We start from the raw sequence: 10,963 nt of genomic DNA, 5'->3' as shown, positions 1-10,963 counted from the left end.
CATTGCATGAATTGTATGAAACGTTTCCAGCTGTTAGTATCATGGTTGCTAGGCAACCTGGGCAGCGCGACGGAGGCTAGACGTCCCATTTCACGAGCCTACGAGGTCACTCAGGCACAGCTGGTTGCCGGCGGAGCTCACGGACGCGTCACTGCAACTCCCCCTGGCTTCTGCTCCGCGGCTGCTGAATGAGCCCTCATCTGGGACTCTCCTCAGCTCTTACTGGGACAGTGGCGCAGCTGCCCCTCTGTGGGTCCGTAACATAACTTTAACATGGGTTGGTTCATTTACCCACTGAAGGAGGTTAAAACAGTCAAAGCAAGAAAGTCTTATATATAAATATAATGAGCTTTGAGACTAAATGTGTTAAGTTGTGCTGTATGAATAAAGCTGAAGACATCTAAAGAAGGTGTTCCTGAAAAGTGGCTTTATTAGAACAGGACGGATGGATGAGCACAGCCCTCTCAGCACAGGGCTGACAGCACGTTTTTAGACCAAACTTTAAACTACATTTACTGGATTTGTTGCTTTTCAAAGACAGTTAAGAGCAAAGTCCAATTAGAAGAGCTTGTTCTGATGAAGACTCTGAACCTGTAAACAGCAGCTAAGTGAATAAAGATCTGCGTCCACCAATCCTCAGCAGTGACAACACTTAAACATCAAAATCCTTCATGCACACCTTTTTCTCCGCTGTGCTCAAAATGCTCTCAGCTGTTAAAGTCGAGGAGAAAAGTTTGACATATTTCAGCACCATTAAATGTTAGAGAAGCCTCTGAAAACCAGCTCACGGTTACTTCCCAAGCAAAAGCCTCTGCTTGTGTTCACAGAGCCTCAATCACAACAAATAAGACAATAACAACACAAGTGAGGACAAAGTGACACCAGAGGCTGGAGAAGAGCAAGCATGAAGTGACCATTGTGTGTGCACACTTTCTCTTGGGCCCACTCTTCATATACCAGTGTGACAAAGTCCTGAGTGCAGCCTCAGTTTGCATGTTAGTCCACCAAGTTCCACCTGAGCTTTGAAGATAACACACTCACTCTGGATTTTCACACTTGTTGGCTTCATACAGGAACTTCAGCAGTCGCAGTTAACGTGGCTTCAAATGCAAAGAATCCAAATACAAAGTTTAGTATTGAGAAAAGTTAGGTGGGAAATGACTGGAAAACAAAGTGAATGTGTGCACGCTACCATTGAAAGAACAGAGTTTTGGCTTTGCTCAGATCTGCTGTGGATTATCATCATTCATGTTCCTATAATACATGTAGAGCTGCAGACACATGACAGCATTCAGCTCCAATAGAGGCGGTTTATAACTAAAGTAACAGACATATTCAAGCACAGCATGAAACGCTCCTTGTTTTTGTAGAGAAGCTGATCAGGCTGTTTCTTTATTCCCCGAGACCAGCTGCACTGGATCATCACCAGCTTGGATCTCCATCCTTTTTCACTCAGTCAAGTCTTTCCTTTTGTTGGCCGTTTCTCTGAAAACCAAAGTGTGTGATCACAGCTGAAAGAAGGGAGATTTTTAAGGTGCTTCAATTAGTGATGCTGGTGATCCACACATCAATTATAATAATATTGTATTATATTATAAATGTTAAGATACGCTATTGGAGCTGGAATTACCGCGGCTGCTGGCACCAGACTTGCCCTCCAATGGATCCTCGTTAAAGGATTTAAAGTGTACTCATTCCAATTACAGGGCCTCGAAAGAGTCCTGTATTGTTATTTTTCGTCACTACCTCCCCGAGTCGGGAGTGGGTAATTTGCGCGCCTGCTGCCTTCCTTGGATGTGGTAGCCGTTTCTCAGGCTCCCTCTCCGGAATCGAACCCTGATTCCCCGTTACCCGTGGTCACCATGGTAGGCACATAAAGTACCATCGAAAGTTGATAGGGCAGACATTCGAATGAGACGTCGCCGCCACGGAGGGCCAGCGATCGGCTCGAGGTTATCTAGAGTCACCAAAGCGGCCGGGGCGCCCCCGAGAGGACGCCCCGCATGGGTTTTGGGTCTGATAAATGCACGCATACCCAGAGGGTCAGCGCTCGTTTGCATGTATTAGCTCTAGAATTGCCACAGTTATCCAAGTAACGGATGAGCGATCAAAGGAACCATAACTGATTTAATGAGCCATTCGCAGTTTCACTGTACCGGCCGCGTGTACTTAGACCTGCATGGCTTAATCTTTGAGACAAGCATATGCTACTGGCATGATCAACCAGGTAGCCCCTCAGGCGGCGGCGGGCACGCGCTCGCTCGCGGCTACTGAGCCCTGTCGACCAGGGCGAGGCTTTCCGGACGCAGGTGTTGACCGGGGCGAGGGTTCGAGAAACCGTGTTTGCCGGACGGGGCCCCATCGCCTTCGCGGGGTGGGCAAACTCTGGGTTTGCCTACCCACTCTGCGACGAGGCCCGCCGTGGTATGACCACCGGGACAGACCGGGCGTCTCGGTCTCGCTACCGAGCGATCGCGTCTGGCGGGGGGAAAAGCGCGGGGAGGACAGGGCGGGGTCCGAGAACCACCACTCTCTCCGACCTTCGTGCTGTAACCCCCGGCCGGCGCTAGAGGCGAGCCTGCGGGCCGGAGGAGCTGACCGACCGAAGGCACCGGTGAAGGTGCCGGGCCTGGCAGCAGCCCTCCAATGGCAGGCCACGTTTCCAGTCGATCGGGGTGGGAGGGAGGGATGGAAGGCTGGTAGGCTGGAAGAGGAGGCTGCTGTGGCAGCAACTCGCTCTCCGGCGCCGTCCCAGTGCCGTCCGAGCGTTGCCGAGGGTGTCTGCTGACTTGCGCATCTTCAGACACCCGTCTCCCATAAATGACGGAGGGCACCTTTGCTAGTCATTGCCCTTAGACTGCTCAACTGGAGAGGGGAGGAAAAAACAGCCCTGGCCGAGGTGGTGAGTTGGCCTCCTCTGTCCCTTACGGTCTAAAAAGATGTGCTCCTGGCGCACTGGCCCTGCTGAAATTCTCTCTCCATTTGGCCGAGGCAGTGAGTCGGCCTCCTCTCTCCCTTACGGTGGAAAAAGATGTGCTGCTGGTGAACTGGCCATTACATCCTCCCCTGATCTAACATGTCTAGCATGGACCTTGACCTCCAGCAGGCCCCGCGGACCCACATTACCCCCCCCCCCCCCCCCCCGTGCAGTTACCCTGTACCGTATATCTAGCATGGACCTCGACCTCCAGCAGGCCCCGCGGACCCACATTCCCCCCCCCCCCCCCCCCCGTGCGGTTACCCTGTACCATATATCTAGCATGGACCTTGACCTCCAGCAGGCCCCGCGGACCCACATTCCCCCCCCCCCCCCGTGCAGTTACCCTGTACCATATATCTAGCATGGACCTCGACCTCCAGCAGGCCCCGCTGACCCACATACTCCTCTGCTCTACTCCCCCACTTGCTTCTTCTCCTGCAGTTACCCTCCACCACATATCTAGCATGGCCCTTAAGCAGGCCCCGGGGACCCACATCGCCCCCCCCCCCCCTGCAGTTACCCTGTACCGCATATCTAGCATGGACCTCGACCTCCAGCAGGCACCGCGGACCCACATACTCCTCTGCTCTACTCCCCCACTTGCTTCTTCTCCTGCAGTTACCCTCCACCACATATCTAGCATGGCCCTTGCCCTTCAGCAGGGCCCGGGGACCCACATTACCCCCCCCCCCCCTGCAGTTACCTTGTACCACATATCTAGCATGGACCTCGACCTCCAGCATGCCCCGGGGACCCACATACTCCTCTGCTCTACTCCCCCACTAGCTTTCCTTCTCCCGCAGTTACCCTCCACCACATATCCAGCATGGACCTTGCCCTCCAGCATGCCCCGTGGACCCACATACTCCCCTGCTCTACTCCCCCACTAGCTTTCCTTTCTTGCAGTTACGCTCCACCACATATCTAGCATGGCCCTTGCCCTCCAGCATGCCCCGGGGACCCACATTACCCCCCCCCCCCCCTGCAGTTACTTTGTACCACATATCTAGCATGGACCTTGACCTCCAGCAGGCCCCGGGGACCCACATACTCCTCTGCTCTACTCCCCCACTAGCTTTCCTTCTCCCGCAGTTACCCTCCACCACATATCCAGCATGGACCTTGCCCTTATTAGATTATTCTGTTATTATATGTTACCTTATATATGTAATCAAAGTAGTTGAATTAGAATACTGCTGTAGATCACATTATACCCTTTAATATAGAGTGTGTGAGCTGTATGTAGTTTAGTTCTCATTATACTTTTGAGTTAACAGAACATATTCACATATTAGTTCATTAGATAAATGTGCATCACTCTGTATCCTTGATCTGCTGGGAATGTGTTACACTGTTTTCTTGACATGCTTAATTGTTGAATCATGAAGAGAAGGTTGTAAGCAGGAGACTCTGTGTCTAAAGACAGGGGAGATAGATAGACCACATTCCACACCCCCACCTTACAGAAAGCAGAGAAACAACTGCCGAGGTCATAACTTAGGCGCTGTAACAGAGAAAAAATGTGATGTTTTGGCTTTTACGACTAGCTGGGGGCCACTAGAGACTATAAAAAGCTGAGCAACCCGTCACCATTTTGAGACATGTGCCTGACCCTCTGGTAGCATCTCTCCCGTCCGGACGTTGTAATGCTCTGACTGTTGAATTGTATGGAAATAAATGATTGTTGATTGAGCATTTATACACCGAGTATTGTCCTTCCTTCAGCCCAAAGATTCAAAGAACTGCGTGTTTTCAACAACTTGGTGCCGTGTGACCCGGATCTTTGGTGTGCTGAGGAGGTGCAGATTTGACCTTTGGTGAGATCGTGAGGCGAGGTGAACAGAGGACCGGTCCAAAAATAAAAAGGTAAGCACAGGCTGTTGTATTATAAATACCAAATGTGCATATTGGGCTTTCCAAATTAATCTGTTCGCTGAGTCACATGTATTTTCACAGTAAATTTGTCGGTGTCTGGTTTTTGGCGCAAGATACTAACAACATAAGTTGAGGCTGAATTCCAGTGTGTTAAATAAACTGCTTCTACCGAGATACTAATAACATACTACGTTGGACTAGTTGCAGTAAACTGCTTCTACCGAGATACTAATAACATACTACGTTGGACTAGTTGCAGCCACTTTACCTTCCACATTTAATTTTGTCTAATACTGGCTTCTGTAGCAATAATACGTTAGAATTTATTCTGAAGACGCGGCCATTAGTTCAGTACATTGAAGTCGAGGTTTGAAGTTTGTTTATGGTGTCGGTTACGTCCTGGCTCTTGCCGGCTATGAAATAGAAGTTGATTTAAGGAAAAGCAGATGCTGGCTTCACGGTGCGGTTGAACGCTGGCAACGCAAGAGCGAAACACGTCCGTAGGTTTGGTTTATGATACGGCGTGTGCGGCCGTGAAGTGCAGTAGTGGTTGGTGCTAATTTTAGTACATTGAACAGAGGTTTGACGGTGGTTTGTGGCGTCAGTCGAGTTTTTTTTTTAAGGGCTGCGGTCATAAAACAAAGTAAAATTTTACTTGCCAAGAAGTACATAGAGCAAAACCTGGTTTATGATGTCTGGTATAACTTCGGGGATGCAAGCATCACTTTTATGATGCGACTTTGCCCCGTGGTGGCGGTCATAAGCGCAGAGAAAAGGGTATTTTGGTCTATGGTGCAGTGTGCTTTCAGAAGATCTAATAGTTGAGCTCAGAGGTTTCTGTGTAAAATTCCCGCTGAGGAAAAGTGTTGTGTGTGAGTGTGAAGGCGCGCTCTGGGTGAGAGAGTGTGTGTGAAGCTGCGAGGCGCGCTCTGGGTGCTGTCTTGTGGGTGAAGCGCGCACTGAGTGAGAGTGTGAGTGAGGCGCGCTCTGAGTGTGTTTTGTGTGGAGTGTGAAGCGTGAACACAGTGACAGTGACGGTTAATGTGTTTGATTAGGAGGACATTAGAGCAAATACACATTTTAGGATCAAAGGTTGATGCCTAGTGTACCTGTGGAACTTTGCCCTAGGAGTAGCGACCCTCCTGTCCGTGGACGCGTGGCCAGGACCGGCGTTGTCCGGGTGCTGAGGTGGTGACTTGGGGAGGTGAGGGCCCCCGCATAGCCACGGAAATAACACTGGAACGGCCGTGTAATCACGGGTTCACATTTATTCCGGACTAGAACAAGACACATTTTGCGAACAAACGTTGAGTCTAGATTAGTAAAGAAATAAAAAGGTTGAATTCCTCGTTTCAGTGGTTGAAATTGTTGTGTGCCTGTCCCCTGACGAGTGTGAAATTAAAATAAAGAGGGAATTCGGAGCCACATAGAGATAGACGGGCATAATTGGGTGTATTACTCTGTGGTGTAATAAAAATAAAAAGGAGAGATAGTAAGAGGTGTGCAGTGGAGAATTATGGAGGAGTACAGAGAGGAATGTGTTGGGAGACTGGCGTACAGTTTACGCTGTCAAGGTAGGCGTGTTGCCTGCTTATCTGTTTAACAGTGATGAAAATGAAATTAAATAAATCTCTTAGTGTGTTAATACAGGAAGCTGCGGACCTGGACCAACTGCCCCCACAAGCACAGCGGCCGAAGCAAAATTATAGGTAATGGGAACCACACCCAGCACGAATCAGCAGCTGTGAAAAAGACAGCAGCGAGGAGAGAATTAGAGGAGAAATTAAGAGAAGTTTTAACACATAAAATTGGGGCCAACGGACTTGTGGAGGTTGGGAAGGCGTCCGGAGCATCACAACAAAAAGGTGAAACAAAAACACACAAGCAGAGAAATCTGAGAGAAAGGCTCCTTTTAAGGTAACGTCTAGTTTGAGAAAAGATAAAATTAACCTGCTTTTATACAATTGCACATACACGCAATGAAGAAACAGCTTACACTCATGAACACGTGAAGATTTTCCAGCAAGGTTAAAGAAAAATTAACATACTTAAATGATGAAGTCTATACATTACTGACAAAGAAACCCTCTGGGTTGCAGGACAACAATTTAACTAAAAAAAAAAAAAAAAAGGGGACACTGGTCTAACCAACCAGGCAAGACACAACAAATTTAGTGGTTAAAAGATTCAAATTGTGACATGTTTTCTGTTGATTGATTAATAAAAGTGATTACTGAATGAAAGAAAGTTCCTTTTTGGGCTTTTAAACATGATCTTAAGAATGTTAACATATACCGGTGTTGTCCTGTCAACTTGGTGGGTTAGGAGTTGATTATATCGGGAGACAAAAAACAAAAAAAGGGGGAGAGAAGGCTGACACAGGGCCTGGCCCCATTGTCTCCCCTCTGAATAACACAGCCAACACAACAACATTTTCCTGTTCGTTTGTTTTTGTTTTTTGTTTTTTGTTTGTTTTTGTTTTGTTTTGTTTTTGTTTTTTCTATACATATTTAATTACAGGCTGCTTTGCCGGCCCTGAAAGCCGAGGCTGACTGGACTCCTGCTCTCCCCCATACGTGACACTGACCAAATGCTGCAACAGCTGGACCCACAACAACGACCTGAGAATGTCAACAGACCTGCAGGAATGTGATCTCATGCAGCCGAGACGGAGAGCACTAAACCTAAGGCCCGTTTCACTACACGGGGGAAAAATTCCCAGACTGCGTCAGCTGACAGAGCTGTGACGAGACGCCCGCCAAGCCCGAATGAAAAGTAAGGCCGAGCGAAAGAATGCTGACCTTGATAACTTTGCATTCACACTGTGCAGGACAGTGATGGACCAACACGGATGATCGGGTGGCGAAAAAGGGCGTGACCGAGACAAGAGGAGTAACTGAGGACAGAAGGCACCTCAGAATGGACAAAAACACAGAAGAAGATGCAGGTTTCACCTGCGGTGAACATCGACCCTGGAGAAAGGACTGCCCCAATTGGGGTCAGAACCAGGACGGACTGAATTTTGAGCAGAAGCAGCAGCAATGGTCGCAAACAAACTGAAAAGGAGGGGGGGCAGGACCCCAGGCCATGCTTCAGGCCGTGGTTTACCCAGAACACCAGAACAGGAAAGTGATGAACACACACACACACACGTCTCCAAACACACAGATTCAGAATGAAGTGAAATACACACATGAACACGTGTACTCGTTGAGTGAGTGAGAAGTGACACACACACACATATACACACACACACACACATACACACACACACATTGGAATGCTGATTCACTGAGTTGTGATCCACACACACACACACACACACACACACACACGCTGATGCAATGAAGAATGCTTTGCTTATGCTGATATGCAAAATGCTGCACACAAACATCCCAATGCATAATTTTTATGAGGAGCCATTAAATACTTAGAATGTGTTATATGTCACCTAGAAGGCATTTATGTAGATTTTAGGAATAAGCTCTAAAACGGTTTGGTTATGAAAACAATGTCTGTGCGTGATGTCTGTTTATGGCTCAAGGCCTTGACTGAATTCTTTGCTGTGCTTCACACAGCCCTGATGAGGAACAGTGGCACAGAGTGAAAATGATGAATTAATAGTGTAAGTTTTAGGTCGGAGTACGGCATTTTCTGTGATTGAGTTTTAATTCAAGGAGGAACAAAAGGTGTTACGGCACCTGAGGTTCTCATTCCCACACAATATTGTCCCGGCAGGAAGCAAAATGTTCCTGTGAATTTCTGGTTGATTGTTTGGTTTTGTTTAGCGCTAGCTTGATTTTATCAGTGAGCTTTGGCTTGTGTTCTTTCTCGTAAGCGAGAGAGGGATAGTTTTATGCTTGGACATGTCTGCAACGGGCCCTAGTTTGTGTTATTTTAGTAGTATTTTGTTGGTTATGTCTGTTTTCGTTTTTGTTACAGTGCACTGAGATAAGAAAATCTGAGAGGTGTGATCCACCGGTGGTGATATGTTGATATTTTGTGAGTTCATGATTTAACAATCAGCTCTTTAAACAAGGCCTGAAAGATTGAAATTTAAAGCGCTATAAAATATTATTACTGTAAACAGTTGCAAAGTGTGCTTCTCCATGATTGTAATTGGCTTGGGAGAAATTCACTTATAGGGAACACTGAGAAGTTCTGAGTCTAAAAGGATTGCACCGAGTCAATCCGGCCCAAAAAACAACAAGGAATTGTTTTCCTTTAAAATGATGACGTCAACTTGCTGGTGATGGATGCTCGAATAGGTTGCGCGTGAGACTCCATTATCAGCAACATCTGGTATGAATGTGTATGGAGGTATGCATGTGAATGGACTGTGATGGACTGACGACTAAAAGTTTTGACTGACTTGATACTGAGACAATGACTGCACCCACTTTAGGATTAGTAAATGCCAATAAACAATTCACCCAGCCGACAAGAGAAGGGTGGATGCTTCGCTTTGTTTTGTTTTGTTTTTTTCAGGAGCAGGAGGATAAGAGAGACTGGAGGAGGAGACTCTAGCTTCACATAAGTATGAACTGCAGACTTAACACTGTGGTTGCTGATTTTGAGTTACTGATGTTTGCATTAAGAAAACTGTGCTATATTAGCTGTGTTTTGAGTAAGGTATCATGTTATATTATTGGGAATGCCAAATGCTACAGTGGAGAAGACTTTTGATGCCACTCATGACTGGAACATGTTATTATTAACCATAGCAGGCCACTGTAAAAGTCAATTAAATTTTATAGAGGAAAATCGCCAAAATTGAACAATACCTATGAATGACTGGCCACATTCAGAATAGAGATATGCAATAATAAACATTGGTCCACATGATTTAGGTTCTCACTTGCAATAGTAAGTTATTAAATGTAGAATATAATCGACAGGGACATTTGATAGGATGTGGTACTGCAAAAGAACAAGAGCAAAGTAAATAAAGACAATATTGTGTTTAGTTTGGATAAATTCAAATTAAAATGTACCATTACACTCAGAGGATCAATATGGAATAAAACATATGCAAAATTTGTAGGAAGTACATGACTGGTAACTGTTCTGTCCTGAGCGTTTGTTTCCAGAGCACCCACTTGACCACACCAACAGTTTCTCGCCACCGAGGAGGGGTACTTGCAAAAAGAATAGAATAAAAATCTGAGTTTAACAAAACATTTTAAATGTAAATATCAAGCTTACCTTTCTTTTTCCATGAAATGTGCTTGTGGGCACGCCAGCCATTTTGAAAAGGTGGGCAAAACAATTGGCAAGGCCACACCCCCACACGTGTGATATAATTTTAAAGGTACTGTTGCCCTCTCTAAGAAACATCAGGACTTAGAGGAGTGGCAAGTAGAGTATGAGAGCTACAAGCAAAAACTAAAATGTGTACTACAGTGTGCAAAAATGAAATACTGGGTCATCAGGGGGTCATGAGGGACATTTATAAAACTAAAAGTCCCACTAACCTTAAAGTGCACTTGAAAAGCCCACACAAGAAGGTTAACCTAGCTTACCTAGAAGACCTCATCAGGGGGAGCACACTCCCCCTCCTTGAAGAGCTCACCCACTCAACCCGCATCCCCAGAAAACAGCTAACCCCAGATAAGGCAGCGTGATGTATCCCGAGACAACAGGACTGGGACATCTAAATAAAGGTGTGAAACAATCGCCTTCAAAAGGTTATCAATTCACTTGAACCAAAATTAGGACCACTCGGTGCGGCAAGAGTTAATAGTTATTAGTCTCAACACCCAAGGATAACCAGAAGAGCATGACTGATATGATGGAACTGGGATTTTGTTACACTTAATTTTTGCAAAACACAAATAAAACTAAATTGAAACTAAGGATTTTCAGAAAATAAAAACTAGACTAGCAAAGAATTGGTAAAAACTAATTAAAACTGATATAAAATTGAAAATCTGAAGTCGAAGCTAAATAAAAATAAAAACTGATGAAAATTGCAAAACTATTACAACCCTGGTGCAGAGATTGGCAAATCTGACCAGGAAACGTTATAAAATGGATTGTCAGGATAGTCAGCGTTAAAGCCACTTTTGACAGTCCATACTAGGATGGCATTGGACATCTTCAGGGCAG

At 46.2% G+C, this 10,963-nt stretch overlaps 1 pseudogene; it reads right to left on the bottom strand.

The window, feature by feature from the left end:
- Positions 1–1,553: 1,553 nt before the first annotated feature.
- LOC146606867 (18S ribosomal RNA) lies at positions 1,554–2,230 on the bottom strand (annotated as a pseudogene; the record flags this gene model as incomplete).
- Positions 2,231–10,963: the final 8,733 nt, after the last annotated feature.

The sequence above is a fragment of the Diplotaxodon limnothrissa genome, unplaced genomic scaffold (assembly GCF_057381915.1).
Source record: "Diplotaxodon limnothrissa isolate DT_005_m unplaced genomic scaffold, D_limnothrissa_male_GT1.1 unmapped_scaffold_4, whole genome shotgun sequence".
NCBI classification, from domain to species: Eukaryota; Metazoa; Chordata; class Actinopteri; order Cichliformes; family Cichlidae; genus Diplotaxodon; species Diplotaxodon limnothrissa.
This window is presented reverse-complemented; position numbering and strand designations above follow the sequence as displayed.